This window comes from Dasypus novemcinctus, chromosome X (assembly GCF_030445035.2).
Source record: "Dasypus novemcinctus isolate mDasNov1 chromosome X, mDasNov1.1.hap2, whole genome shotgun sequence".
Classification (NCBI taxonomy): domain Eukaryota; kingdom Metazoa; phylum Chordata; class Mammalia; order Cingulata; family Dasypodidae; genus Dasypus; species Dasypus novemcinctus.
Genome location: NC_080704.1, coordinates 77704975 through 77720822, shown reverse-complemented (window position 1 = coordinate 77720822; position 15848 = coordinate 77704975). Strand labels below are relative to the sequence as shown.

The window sequence follows — 15848 nt, the reverse complement described above, 5'->3', positions numbered from 1 at the left end:
GTGTTGGTGTAAGAAAGACAAGCACTAGAGGAGGGTGGTGGACTGGAGGTGGTCCAAGAAAGTTTCTTTGAGGGGATAAAATCTGACTTGAGTATTGAAGGGCAAAATAGACTTAGCCTCATGAAGACAGAGGGAAGACAGAAGGAGGAGAATGTACAAAGACACACAAGGCAGAGAGAACTTGGCACTCAGTATTGGTAAGCAGATTGCAAGGAAGGAGTGGAGAGAAGTGAAGCTACCTGGTAGGCGGGGCTAGAGCATAAAGGCCTTGCTAAGCAGCATGGTACAAAGTGAGGAGCTACAGAGATTTACAGTTTAGGAAGGTCACCCTGGCTGCTGATTGGCAGGTGGCTTGAAAGGCCTGACTGAAGATAGGGAAACCAGATAGAAGAAGCTTGCTATATTCTTAGAAATCATGAGGGCCTGGACTAAGAGTCTGGGAATAGGATTAGAGAAAAGAGAGTGATTTGAGAAGGTAGGACTCACAGGATTTGGTGACTGATGGAATTGGGGGAAGAAGCCAGAGTGAGGGAAGAGTACAGGATGATACCTGGTTTCTGGCCTGGGTGACTCTGCAGATGTTGGTTTTATTTACTGTAGCTGATGGAAGGACAGGTTTAACATAGACAGGGGTGAGGGATTCAGTTTTAGACATGGAATTGGAGATGCCTGTGGGACACCAATAAGATGTCCCACAGGCAACTACATTTATAGGTTTAAATATAGATGGGAGGTATGAGCTGGAGATAAGAGGTTTAGGATCAGCAACATACAGATAGGAGTTATAAGCATCTAAGTGGGTAAGATCACTTAGGATGGGGTGAGAGGGTAACAGGTGATGGATATGAACAGTGGGAAGGAAAAAAAGTTATGTTTCAGATAGCGTGGATATAAGAAAAAAAGCCTGACAAAGAGCCCTCAGAAAGCTAAGAAGAAAACCAGGAGAGGGCAGTGTCACAGAGTCAAGGAAGGAACAAGACTGTCCAAAAGAAGGGGCAGGATGTGAGACACTGCAGAGTCACTAAGAGGAGGGCTAAAAAGAGCCTAATAGATTCAGTTATTCAAGTAATTGGGTGACCTCACCAGGACAGTTGCAATGGGATGGGGATGAAGGGGTAGCAAAAAATCAAAGGGAAAGGAAGAGGGAAGAGAGTAATCGGAAGAAGAGCATGAAGAACTTTACATCATTTTAAAAATGTGGAAAACACTTGTATGCTGATGGGGAAAAACCAGTAGAGAGGGAGAGGTTGAAAATGCAGGAAGAACAGGGGTACCTGATGGAACCAGGTTTCTGAAGCAGCAGAAAAAGAAACAAAGAGTAAATTAATATACAGATACAAAGACACAGAGATCTGAAAGAACAATACTGTTTGGAAAACAGTGAGGAGACTGTTGTGGTTCGAGCCCTAGAGTTTGTAAGGACAAGGTGGGAGATGAAATTGGAAATATAGAGGAGCCAGAAAATGTCAATGTAGTTTCCCTGTGGAATTTCAGAGGAGACAAAGTCATTAAAAGATGGAATGGTGACAAAAGGTAACCTAGAGAACCCAAGACCTAAGTTGGGCTTTGAAAGATAGCTATGTTTGTAAATAGTTTTAATTGGAGAGGGAGTTACATTCTGGGAGAGAAGAAGAGATGGTTGTGAAAAAAGTGCATAGAGAGACGTGCATGTGGTTCAAGCAGTTGGGCCCCCGCCTAACACATGGGGGGGGGGGGGGCCCAGGTTCGGTTTTCGGTGCCTCCTAAAATAGATGAGCAAGACAGTGAGGGGATGTGATGCGCTGGCATGGCGAGTAGACACAACAAGATGACACAACGAAGAGATACAACAAGGAAACACAATAAGAGACACAATAAGCAGGAGGGAGGTGGCTCAAGCCATTGGTGCCTCCCTCCCACATGGGAGGTCCCAGGTTCAGTTCCTGGTGCCTCCTAAAAAGAAAATGAGCACACAATGAACAGAGAGCTGACAGTGAGCACAGACAACAGTGGCGGGGGGATGGGGGGTAGATAAATAAATAAATTAATTAATCTAAAAAAAAAAGTGTATAGAGGTTGGAATTAGCAGGGTATACTATGGAGACCATATAACTGGAGTGGAAAATATGGATAGAGAAGCTGTGAAAGATAGCTGAGGAGTAGGTTAGGAGGAGGGTACAAAAGGTCTGGAAGACATGGCTATGGATTTTAGATTTCACCCTGTAAGCAGTGATGAGCCAATTAAAAGTTCCTGATCAGGGGAGGTACCATGTATAAAGTGGTATTTTAAGGAAATTAACCTAGCTATGATATTTAGAATGAAATGTCTCTTAGGAAACTAAGAGTTAGGAGGCTATTGGCCAGATATGTAGGGTGAAGGTGTCGACTTTGTAGAGGCATCAGGAACAGACTGGAAGTTGGCGCATTGCCATGATATTACTGAGGAGGAACTAACAGCAGGTAATAGGTACTCATTCCTAATCAGGAAAACCATGCTGGGTGTAATAATAACTTAACAGGAAAAAAGCAAAAGCAAAATAGATTGAAAAGGAAGAGCTTGAGTTAGAAAACAGACTAGAAGAGTGAGGAACTAAACCAAGAGAACAGTTAAAAAAGGTATGTTCATCAAACATTCATATCACAGGGAGGTCAGATAAAATGGACACTGAAAAGAACCAATTAGTTTTGGCAATTAAGGGATCACTGGTGATATTTACATGGTGATTTTAGGAAGGTGGGTAAAGACAGGTTACTGATTACAGAGCATTAGAGTGATCAGATTACTGGATGCCATATCAGTATTAAAAAATAAAATTTGGGAAGTGAATGTGGTTCAAGCAATTGAGCACCCGCCTACCACATGGGAGGTCTGAGGTTCAGTTCCTGGTACATCCTAATGAGAAGATGAGCAGACACAGCACACAGCAAATGGACACAGAGAGCATACAGCAAGCACAAGTAATGGGGTAGGGGGGATAAATAAATCTTAAAAAAAACTTTATTTCTGTATAACAAAAGCACAGTTAGAATGTAAAAATTTTAAAGATTCTTTTTATGCTAGTTACATGGATTTGTTCAGTTTGTGAAAACTCAGCAAGCTTATAAGTCACCTATGTGTACTTTTCAGTTTGTATATTATACTTCAATAAAAAGGTTTAAAAAATAGCATCAAAATACAAATTATCTTAGAACAAAAGATATATAAGATTTCTATGGGGAAATTATAGAGAAACATTAAGGAAGTCCTAAATAAATGGAATGATATATTATATACATAGATTTGGACTTAATAGATTACCCAGAAACAGACCAAGGTATATTTGGGTACTTAATATTTTATGACACAGTGGCAGATTAGTGAGGGAAAGGAAGGACTTCTTAATTAATAGTATAAGGACAACTGGGTATTTCTATGGAAAAACAAAATTGGACCACTATATCATACCATGTCCAAAAGAACAATTCTAGGTAATTAAAAATGTAAATGTGAAAGGCAAAATTGTAAAGTTGTTAGAAGATAATATGAAAGAATATCTTCAAGACCTTAGGGTATTCAAGAATTTCTTAAAATAAGACAAAAAATGATTTAACCATAAATGAAGAGAGTGAAAAGACAAGCCAGAAATAGATACAAGGAAGAAGACATTAGCAAAACATATAGGGGATAGAGCTTGTGCGGTGGCCTCTACCAGTCAGTGGGGAGAATCGTGGTCTAACCCCAGACCTACTGAATCAGAATCTGTTCTTTAACTAGACCCTCTGGAGATGCATGTGCTGTTCTGGGAGGCCTGGAGTGGGGGTAATAGCATGGATAAATTATCTGATATGTTTGACTCTGGAATGGTACTTAGAGGCTGTTTAAAAGGGTGAGCAAATTTTGTGATGGGAACAAACACAACAAAAAAACTAAACAAAGAAAAAAGATGAACGACTTAACCCTCCCCACAATAAAAACCACACAAGCGGTTGTACACAAAAATAAATGTAATCATATATGCTACTTGGCTCCGTAAAACAAGTCACATAAGCATAGCATTGGAAGCAACATGCAAAAGTTGTGATATATTTTTATTGGTGGTATAAGAGAGAGAAATCATCATTGATCATAACGGCATTGAAAAGTAATACCTAAAACTGGAAATATCAAGAAATTGCAGCATAAATTTGTTATTGTCTTGAGAAATATGTAGATAAATATTAATAAAATATATTTGCAACAAACATAACTGAACAATGACAAGAATCTGCAGTATATAAAGAACTACTTTTTAAAATCAATAAGAAAAAGACACCAAATAGAAAAATAGACAAAAGACTTGAATAAGCATGTCACAGAAAAGAAAATATACTTGGTCAATAAACATATGAAAAGGTGACCACTACATACCCAATTGATTGGCAAAAATTAAAAATTCTGACAAAAAAGTGCTGGGGGATATGGAACAACAAGGATTAAGATACAAAAATTAGGAAGATAGCATTGACCCAGTAATTCTACTCCTAGATATAAAACCTGGAAAATTCTTACACATATCTATCAGGACACATGAACAAGAATGTTCATATGAACGCTGTTAATAATAGCCCCAAACTGGAAACAACTGATTTATCCATCAACAGTAGAAAGAATAAATTGGGATACAGTCATATATATTTATAGTATACAGAAATGAAAATAATGAACTATAGCTACATGCAACACAGATGAATCTCTCAAACATAATGTTGAGTGGAAGATGCAAGACATGAAAGAATATATGCAGTGTGATTCCATTCTTATAAAGTTAAGAATAGACAAAACAAAATACTATCTAGAGATGTATACATAGGTGGCATGACTATTAAGAAAAGCGAGGAAATTATTATGATGAAAGTCAAGAGAATGGTTACCATTAGGGGATTGTGATCTGACAGCAGTATACACATGGGGCTTTTAAGGGTGCTAAAAATGTTTTCTTAATCAGAGTGTTAGTTACATGGGTGTTTGCTTTATAATTATTTATTAAACTATATACATGATCTATGCAATTTTCTATATGTATGATATAGCTGACTAAAGAAGTACAACTAAGAGTGAATCAAATGTAATTTTATGCATTCAAGAAGCATGACATATAAAACCTACTCTCAAATGTTTAGAAAATTGATAGATGGATATATAAAAAGAATGATATAGCAAATGTGGCAAAATGGAGAATCTGGGTATCAGGGTATGTTGGAATTTGTATGGATTTTGCATTACTTTTGTTCTGTAAGTTTGAAATTATTTCAAAATTAAAAGTTTAAGGGGAAAAGGAGTGAATCAAATGTGTTGCTAAGCATTACAAACTTTTTTAGGTGCTTGACTTTAAAGGGAAGGAGATAGAGTAGTAGTTACAGGAAGTTTTGGGGTTAAAAGAATTTGTGTTCATATATTCACCAAAATACACAAACAAAGATGCTCATAGCAGCACTATTCATAAAAGTTCCAACTGGAAATTACCCAAATATCTATTAAAAGGGTAAATAAAATGTGGTGTATTCACCAATGGAATACTTCTGGTAATGAAAATGAAGTAACTGCAACTACATGCAATAATAAGGACGAATCTCACAAGCATAAGGTTGAGTTAAGGTTGCCTGATTTAGCAAAAGAAAAAAGTTTAGGATACCCAGTTAAATTTGAATTTCAGACAAACAACAAATAATTTTTAATATAAGTATATCTTGTGAAAAACGATTTGTTCTTTATCTGAAATTCAAATTTAAGTGGGCATCCAGGTTTTCATAAAGCAACTTTATGTTGACTGAAAGTTGGACACAAAATAGTATATATTGTATAATTTCATTTATATAACATTCAAAAAAAGTAAAAACTAATCTATGTCAGGTATGGATAGGGGATACTTTTTGGGGAAGACAGTGACTGGAAGAGGGTATAAGTAGTACTTCTGGGATGCTTGTAATGTTCTGTTTCTTAATCTGGGTTTTAGTTACATGGGTGTATTTGCTTTGTATATTATACTTCAATTGAATAGTCTTTTATATATCTGTAATCTGTCTGGTAGTGACCTGAATATGTTTTATATTCAAATCACAATAAAAAACTAGGAATAAACTTGACAAAAAATGTGCAGGACCCACATTGACTAGAGGGAGAAAAATATCTTAAAAAGGTAATTCAATGGTCTATAAATATAAAAATACATTCAACTTCAATAATAGCTACAGAAATGAAAATGAAAAGAGACACCATTTTTCACTTATCAAATTGGCAAAACAGTGATAATACTTGGTATTTAGAAAAGCTTGGAAATAGATAATCTCATGCTTTCATGGGAGTTTGGCAATATATATTTTTAAATGAACAAGGATTTTGGGAAGATAGTAGTTGGAACATATTTGCAGATCCTGTCTACTCCCAAGTCTGATCCATCTATTGTTCCTGACCCAAGTAAATCCTGGGGCTAGCCAAGAGAGTGAGGTCATAGGCTCTGTCTGAGACCTGAGAATAAGGGTGACACAGGATTTTTCATCTATCTGGAACAGATGAGAGCCCTGGGCCAAGGGCCTGGAGTCTGGTATAGTAGAACAAAGTGCAAGGATGGGAACATGATTTCTGGTGAAGGTTTGGCTCAAGGAGTCTGTGAACTCCTGGGGGAGGGGAGTCAATATTGCCTATGTAAGTGTGCCAGCTTTTCTGGGACCTGAAAATGCTGAGAAGAAACTGAAAAGTTGGATTGGGTTCTCTCTACCTTGAGACCAGGACAGCACAAGGAAACAAGTACACAAAGGCCTCCTTGTGATGCTGCTCCAAGGGTCTGACAACCTGAATGACAATCTGCCTGCTGCTACATTGCTGGCTCACGGGCAGAAACCACTGTGCATTTACCACTTACAGTGCTGCTACTACTTAAGGTGCCCCAGCATTAGACTTTAGCTCCAATGAACAAAGGAAAATAAAACTATACCTAAGATGACCCAAAAGTCAAAGAGAAGAATAAGCAGAACACTTAAAACAGACCTCTAATGAAAGAGTTGCTTAAGGAAATAGACAATTTGTAATTAAAAAAAAAAAAAGATCACTCAAGGAGATCAAAGTACAGCAGAAACACATTTCCAAAACCAACAGCAATTGTCATTCCAAATAATAAGACACTAAAACCATTCCAATTTAAATAAAAAACTAGATCACACTGAGGCAAGCAACTTTATAAGCCCAGGGTGTATTCTTCAATATCATTCTCCCGGCTCATACGAGAATTAAATAATAGGAATGAATATTGGCAAAGAGCTAATTTTATATTGATATAATTTTATACCAATAAAATGCAAGACTCTTTTTTTTTAATCTATTGTAACAGGGCTACATGGATGAAACTCACAAAAAAAATCAGTTATAGAAGAACACATATACTATGAAACCATTTATGTAGTTTAGCAACATGCCACTACATAATTATTTACAGATACAAGAATAAAGACTTTAATGGAAAAGATAAACACCAAATTTAGAATGATGGGTACACTCATCCCTCAGTCTGATGTAACCTGCCCTGATTCCTCATCACTCAATTGACACTTCTGGCTAAGATCACCAAAAACCTAAACTGACAAATCCAGTAATAGCATCCTGTGTAACTACTTTGAAGCATTTTACACAGTTGACAATCCCCTCTTTCTTGAAATTCTTATCTTGATTTCCTAGATACTACTATCCTCTTATCTCTCTTTAATTGGCTCCTTTATCCTTGACTCTTACATATTAGTGCCCTTCACTAATATTTAGTGTTGGTTCTCATTATCTATTCTGTCTCTACACAACTTTCCCTGAGCAATTTCATTCATAAATTTCCAAATAGCTATCCCCAGCCCAGATGTTGCTTCTAAACTCTAGTCCTGAATTTCCCCTTTCCTCCTGTACTTTTCTAATATGTACTGTTTTATGAGCTCAATTATGTCCCCCCAAAGGATACATTGAGGTTTTAGGTGGTCCCCTAATCTGACATGGTTTCTTTATAATAATAATAATAATAATAAAAGAAGAGACAAAAAGACAAAGGGGAGGATGCCCTGTGATGACAAAAGCAGAGGATGAAGTGCTGAAGCTGCAAGGCAAGGAGGAAGCGGCAAGGAAGGATTCTCCCCTACAGGTTTCAGACAGAGCCTGGATCTGCTTGCTGACACCTTGATTTGAGACTTATGGCCTACAGAACTGTGAGACAATAAATTTATCTTGTCATAAGCCACCACATTTGTGGTCCTTTGTTACAACAGTCCTAGCAAACTGAGATACTCCAAATATGACATGTCTAAAATCAAGCCCATCTTTCCCTCTGTTGTCTGCTTCCTATATACATATTTCCTATTTTCTCACTAGCTTCCCTTTGGCTCTTTGCATCTCTCATTTGATCTAGGACCCAAACCTGATTTTGTTATAAACTTTTTGTTTGTCTCAGTAATCAAATCTGACACTGTCCTGCTGTTTCTTAGGTATACTTCTTTCTCCCATTCATCAATACTTGTAAAATGTAACAGTATTCTGGCAGGCCAATTACACCCTCTGAAAATATTGTAGAAGGGCTAGCAACTTTCTTAGCGGCTACACAGGTAGAAAATGATTCCTTCTAACAGTGGGGGTCTTGGTTTTGTGAATGCTGATTTGGTAGCTGAAAAAAAGTTATGTCATAGTTCAGGTAAGCCTATGTATAAATATCAGTAGGGCCCCTATATACATTAACCCTCACTCAGAGAAAGTAACAGCACAGAAGAGGGAATTAATAATTAGTAAGAGGATACTACATACCAGGAATTGTGCTACATATTTTACATATATGAGTTCACTTGATCTTCACAACAACTCTGTAAGGTTATACATTCAAATCCTATTTTACAAATGAGGAAACCAACACTAAAATGGGCAGCCTAGAATGTGTATACAAAAACCTTTAATGCAATTGAATAAATTCCTTTAAGAGTCCCTAAAAGACTTTGAAGATGCTGCAAATAGGAAAGCCACCAAGCACCTGTGAATCTACCATTGGTGGATCAAAAATTGTGAAAATCCATGAGACTGAAAACAGATGAATCAGACTAACAAAAGAAAAATACACAGAAAAGAACTGCTGCAAAAAGGTGGCACCAGCTCCAGTGGTATTTTGGACTTAAGGCAGTGGATTTAGGAAACAGGAGGGAGCCCTGGGACAATATTAAAGGTAATTTTGGTTGTGGTACCAGATAGGAGCACGCCATTGGGATATTAGCCAATGAGATGGCAGGAATAAGTTCCAAATACGTATGAAATTATATAAGCTAAAACTCCCGGTTAAAAGAGAACATCAAATTGAGTAAAAATTAATTAGTAAAAAAAAGCTAGGACTTCCAGGAAGATGAGCTACAAAGACATAGGACTTGCTTCTCCTCCAGAAAAACAGCTAGAGGACCACCTGAAAGGGCTAGAAAAAGATCTTCTAGGGTTTGGGACACCAGGCGAAGACTGGACACTGCCTGGAACAGAGAGGGACAAAGAAGGGGATTCATGACAGCAAAATTATGAGTTGAAACCAATGGCTATTATTGCTGGCACCTTCCCCCACACTAAAGACACTTTGGAATTCTCCCGCTTCTGAGCCAGCTACAGACAAAGGGGGAGAGAGAGGGACATAGCCTAAGGCTGACTTAGCTTCTGACCCACAAATTTGGTCTGCTGTGTCCCACGAGCCCTTCCAGGCCAGGTGGGACAGCACCATTGTTTACCTGGGGAGGCTGCAAGGGACCAAAGAAATCTGACCCTTCCAATCTCATTCTCTACTAACCAGGACTGATTGCTGAGGACAGAGAGGGGAGTGGCTATTATTTCCTACCTGGGAAAAGGAAGAGGACTGCAAGAGAAGGCTGGAGAACTGTCTGTGAGAAAGTTTAAATTACAAGGCTCTTAGTCTCCAGGCAGGAACCTCTATCACATTGATCCAGTCTGTGTTACAGCAAAAACACTCAGACCAGGCATTGAACTGAAAGGGCTACCAAAGAGCACCATCTGCTGGCAGACAAAGGTAGTGCATTAGAGAAAATTAAATAAGTTAGGCTTTATAGTCTCCCTTCCAAGGCCTTGGGAAGCAGGTCTGGAACCCATTACTGGGCCCAGAGTCCAGTTTTGAGCAACGATCCAGGTCAAACCAAGAATCAAAGAGCAGCAGTAACACATAGCCTCCTGCTTATAATCCCAATGAAAGAGAAAGAAATTGAGCATTTGAGTAAACTACATCCAAATCAGATGCCTAGAAATCAGCAAATAATTAAAGGCCATACTAAAAGAGAAGACATGGTCCAGGAAAAGGAATATATCGGAGCCCCAGAAAAGACACAGGATTTGAAGAAACTAATTAACAAGACACTCACAAATTTCCAAAATCAAATTAATGAGTTGAAAGATGATATGGCTAAAGAGATGACATCAAGAAAACATTGAGGGAGGAGGACTTGGCCCAATGGATAGGGCGTCCACCTACCACACGGGAGGTCTGCGGTTCAAACCCCCGGCCTCCTTGACCCATGTGGAGCTGGCCCATGTGCAGTGCTGATGTGCTCAAGGAGTGCCCTGCCACGCAAGGGTGTCCCCCGCGTAGGGGAGCCCCACATGCAAGGAGTGCACCCCATAAGGAGAGCCACCCAGCGCGAGAGAAAGTGCAGCCTGCCCAAGAATGGTGCCGCACACACGGAGAGCTGACACAGAAAGATGACGCAATAAAAAGAAACACAGATTCCTGGTGCCGCTGATAAGGATAGAAGCAGTCACAGAAAGACACACAGTGAATGGACACAGAGAGCAGACAACTGGCAGCAGGGGGGTAGGGAAAGGGAAAGAAATGTTTTAAAAAATTAATAAATAAATCTTTAAAAAGAAAAAGAAAAAAGAAAACATTGAGAGAGCACAAAGAAGAATTTGAAATCCTGAATAGAAAAGTAACAGAGCTCATGGAAATGAAAGACACAATAGGTGAGATAAAAAACACATTAGAGGGATACAACAGCAGACTCGAAATGACAGAAGAAAGAAAAAGTAATACCAAAGACTTAACAGTTGGAATTGAAGAAAGAAAAGAATAGGGGGAGAAGAGAATGGAAAAATTGAGCAGGGGCTCAGGGAGTTGAATGACAACACAAAATGCAACAATGTATGTGTCATGGGAGTTCCAGAAGGAGATGAGAAGGGGAAAGGAGCAGAAAGAGTAGTTGAGGAAATAATAGCTGAAAATTTTCCAACTCTCACAAAAGAAATGAACCTACATGTCCAAGAAGCCTATCATACCCTTATCAGAATAAATCCAAATAGACCTACTCCAAGACACATACTACTCAGAATGTCAAATGTGAAAGATAGAAAATTCTGAGAGCAGCAAGGGAGAAGCAAAACATCACAAACAAGGGATGTCCAGGAAGACTTAGTGCAGATTTCTCATCAGAAACCATGGAGGGGAGAAGACAGTGTATGATATAAGTAGGAGGCTGAAACAGAAAACTGCCAGCCTAGAATTCTGTATGTAGCGAAACTGTCCTTCAGATATGAAGGTGAGTAAAAAATATTCACAAACAAATAGAAACTAAGAAAGTTTGTAAAAAAGAACCCAAGTTTGCAGGAGATATTAAAGGAAGCCTTAGAGCCTGAAAGAAAAAGACAGGATAGAGAGACTGGAGAGGGGATAGAAGAAAAAATAGCCAAAAGACTAAAAAGACAGACAAAAATGTGACATATGAAAACCAAAGAATAAAATGCTGGAAGTAAATAATGCATTTACAGTAATATCATTGAATGTGAATGGATAAACTCCCCAATCAAAAGATATAGGCTGACAGAATGGAGAAAAAAGCATGAGCCATCCATATGCTGCTTACAAGATACCTACCTTAGACATAGGGATACAAGCCAGCTAAAAGTAAAGGGCTAGAAAAAGATACTCCATGCAAACTGTGACCAAAAAAGAGTAGGGTTGCTATCGTAATATCAACCAAAAAAGACTTTAAAAGCAAAAAATGTTATAAGAGATACAGAAGGCCACCATTTATTAATAAAAGGGCCAATCTACCAGGAAGAAATAACAGTCATAAATATCTATGCACCTAACCAGGGTGCCATAAAATACATGAGACAAACTCTGGCAAACCTGAAGGGAGAAATAGACATCTCTACAATAATTGTTGGAGATTTCAGCACACCACTCACATCACTGAATAAGAACAACTAGACAGAAGATCAACAAGGAAACAGAGAACTTGAACAATACGACAAACAAGTTAGACCTAACTGACATATAGAGAACACTGCATCCTAACTCAGCAGGTTATACATTCTTCTCAAGTGCCTGTGGATCTTTCTCGAGATGGACCACATGGTAGGTCACAGTGCAGTTCTCAATAAATACAAAAAGATTGAAAATACACAAAACACCTTCTCAATCATAATGGAATGATACTGAAAATCAATAATAGACTGGGAAAAGGTAAATTAGCAAAAATGTGTAGGCTAAACAACACACTCCTATATAATGAATGAGTCAAAGAAGAAATTGCAAGTGAAATCAGTAAATATATTAAGACAAATGAAAACAAGAACACAACTTATCAAAACTCATGGAATACAGCAAAGGCAGTCTTCAGAGGGAAATTTATAGCCCTGAGCACCTATATTAAAAAAGAAGAGCTAAACTCAAAGATTTAACTGAACAACTGGAGAACCTGGAAAAAGAACAGGAAATGAATCCCAAGGAAAGCAGAAGGTAAATAATAAAGATTAGAGTAGAAATAAATGAAAATGAGAACAAAATACAATAGAGAAAATCAACAAAACCAAAAGTTGGTTCGTTAAGAAGATCAATAAAATTGACAATAAGCTAAATCAACAAAGAAAAAAAGAGAGAAGATGCAAGTAAAAACAATCAGAAATGAAAGGGGGAAATTATGACTGAACCCAAGAAATAAACTGTATGCCAACAAACTAGACAATCTAGATGAAATGGACAAATTCCTAGAAATACACAAACATCCTACACTGACGCTGCAAGAAAATAAGAACTTAACAAACCAATTACATTTAAAAAGATAGAATCTGTCATCAAAAATTATCCAACAAAGAAAATTCCAGGACCATATGGCTTCACAGGTGAAGTCTACCAAGCATTTTGAAAAGAATGAACACCAATTCTGTTTAAACTCTTCCAAAAAACTGAAGAGGAGGGAAAATTATCCAACATGTTTTATGAAGCCAACATCTCCTTAATACCAAAGCCAGATAAAGACACTACAAGAAAAGAAAATTACAGACCAATCTCTCTAATGAACATAGATGCAAAAATTCCCAACAAAATATTTGCAAATAGAATCCAACACCATATCAAAAGCCTTATACATCACGACCAAGTGGGAATTATTCCTGGGATGCAAGGCTGGTTCAACATAAGAAAATCAATCAACACAATATACCACATTAACAAATTGAAGGGAAAAAAACACATGATCATCTCAATTGACACAGAAAAGGCATTAGACAAAATCAAGCATTCTTTCTGGATAAAAACACTTTGAAAGATAAGAATAAAAGGCAAATTCCTCAATATGATAAAAGGCATATATGAAAAACCCACAGCCAACATCATACACAATGGGGAAAGTTTGAAAGCTTACCCTCTAAGATTGGGAACGAGACAAGGATGCCCACTGTCACCATTATTATTCAACAATAGGCTAGAAGTTCTAGCTATAGCAATTAGGCAAGGAAAAAAAAAACATTAAAAGCATCCAAACAGGAAAAGAGGAAGTAAAATTCTCACTATTTGTGGATGACATCCTATATTTAGAAAATTCTGAAATGTCTACAACAAAGCTTGATCTAATAAATGAGTCCAGCAAATGGGCAGGATACAAGATCAACATGCAGAAATCAGTAATGCTTCTGTACACTAATATTGAACAACCTGAGGAGGAAATCAGGGAAAATTCCATTTACAATAGCAACAAAAAGATTCAAACACCTAGGAATCAATTTAACCAAAGAAGTGCAGGACCTATATGCAGAAAACTACAGAACAATGCTAAATCAATGAAGACCTAAACAAATGGAAAGATATTCTGCATTCATGATTTAGAGGACTAAATATCATGAAGATGTCAATCATACCCAAACTCATTTATAGATTCAATGCAATATCAATCAAAATCCCAACAGCTTACTTTACAGAATTAGAAAAGGCAATTACTAAATTCATTTGGAAGGGAAAGTGTATCCAAACAGTCAAAAGCATTCTAAAAACAAAGAGTGATGTGGGAGGAATCTCACTTCCTGACCTTGAAACATAGTACAAAGCCAAAGTGATCAAAACAGCATGGTACTAGCATAAAGATAGACACATCGATCAGTGGAATAGAACTAAGAGTCCAGAAAGAAACCCTAACTCTACGGTCAACTAGTTTTTGACAAACCTACCAAGTCCATGTTAATAGGACAAAAAAGTATCTTCAGCAAATGGTACAGGGAGATCTGGATATCCATAGCCAAAACAATGAAAGAAGACCCTTATCTCACTTCCAATACAAGAATCAATTCAAAACGGATCAAAGACCTAAATATAAAAGCAAGGACCATAAAACTACTAGAAGAAAATGTAGGGGAACATCTTAAAGACATTGTGGTAGGTGGTGGTTTCTTGGACCTTACACCCAAAGCATGTGCAACAAAAGAAAAAATAGATAAATGGGACCTTGTCAAAATTAAACACTTTTGCACTTCACAGGACTTTGTCAAAAGGGTGAAAAGGCAGTCGACATAATGGGAGAAAATATTTGGAAATCACATGTCCGATAAGGGTGTAATATTCAAGACATATAAAGAGATATTATAACTCAAAAATAAAAAGACAAACAACCCAATGAAGAAATAGACAAAGGACTTGAATAGACACTTGTCCAAAGAAGAAATACAAATGGCAAAAAAAAAAAAAAAACATGAGAAAATGTTCAACATTACTACTGATTAGGGAAATGCAAATCAAAACTACAATGAAATATCATTTCACACCTACCAGAATGGCCACTATTAAAAAGACAGAGAACTACAAATGTTGAAGAGGATTTGGAGAGACAGGAACACTTACTGTTGTTGGGAATGCAGAATGGTACAGTCATTGTGGAAGACTCTTTGGCAGTTCCTAAAGAAGTTGAATATAGATTTGCCGTGTGACCTTGCAATACCACTATTGGGTATATACCCAGAAGAACTGAGAGGATTATTCACAATTGCCAGAAGATGGAAACAACCTGGTGCCTATCAATCAATGAATGGCTAAATAAACTGTGGTGCAGTCACACGATGGAATATTATGCCAGCTGTAAGAAGAAATGAAGTCATAAAGCATATGACAACATGGATGAACCTGGAGGACATTATGTTGAAGGAAGCAAGCCAGACACAAAAGGACAAATACAGTATGATTGTGTTACTATGAACTAAACATATTGTAACATATTCTATGATTCCATTTATATAAAATGTAAATATAAATGAATTTATAAAGAAAAAATAAGTAATTGTGCAAGAATAGTCAGAAATAGGAGCTATGAACAGCAAGGGAAGCATAGAGAGATTGAGAGGTGATAGATTTTCTTGTTTGTTTGTTTTTATTACTATCATTGAAATAATGAAAATGCTCTAATGATGACTGAGGTAATGAGTATACAACTTTGTGATTGTGCCGAATACCAGTGATTGTGCACTTTGGATGAATTGTATGCTTTGCTGACATGTATTAATAAAATTGACTTGTTTCCCAAAAAAAACACAAAAAATAAGCTATATTCCTCCTAAGTTTAGGAACAAGAAATGGATGCCCACTGTCACCACT

The 15848-nt window shown here is 37.3% G+C and overlaps 1 protein-coding gene across 2 annotated transcripts in view; it reads right to left on the bottom strand.

The window, feature by feature from the left end:
• KIF4A (kinesin family member 4A) overlaps positions 1-15848 on the bottom strand; it is a 178218-nt gene that overhangs the window by 148582 nt on the left and 13788 nt on the right. The window lies entirely within an intron of this gene.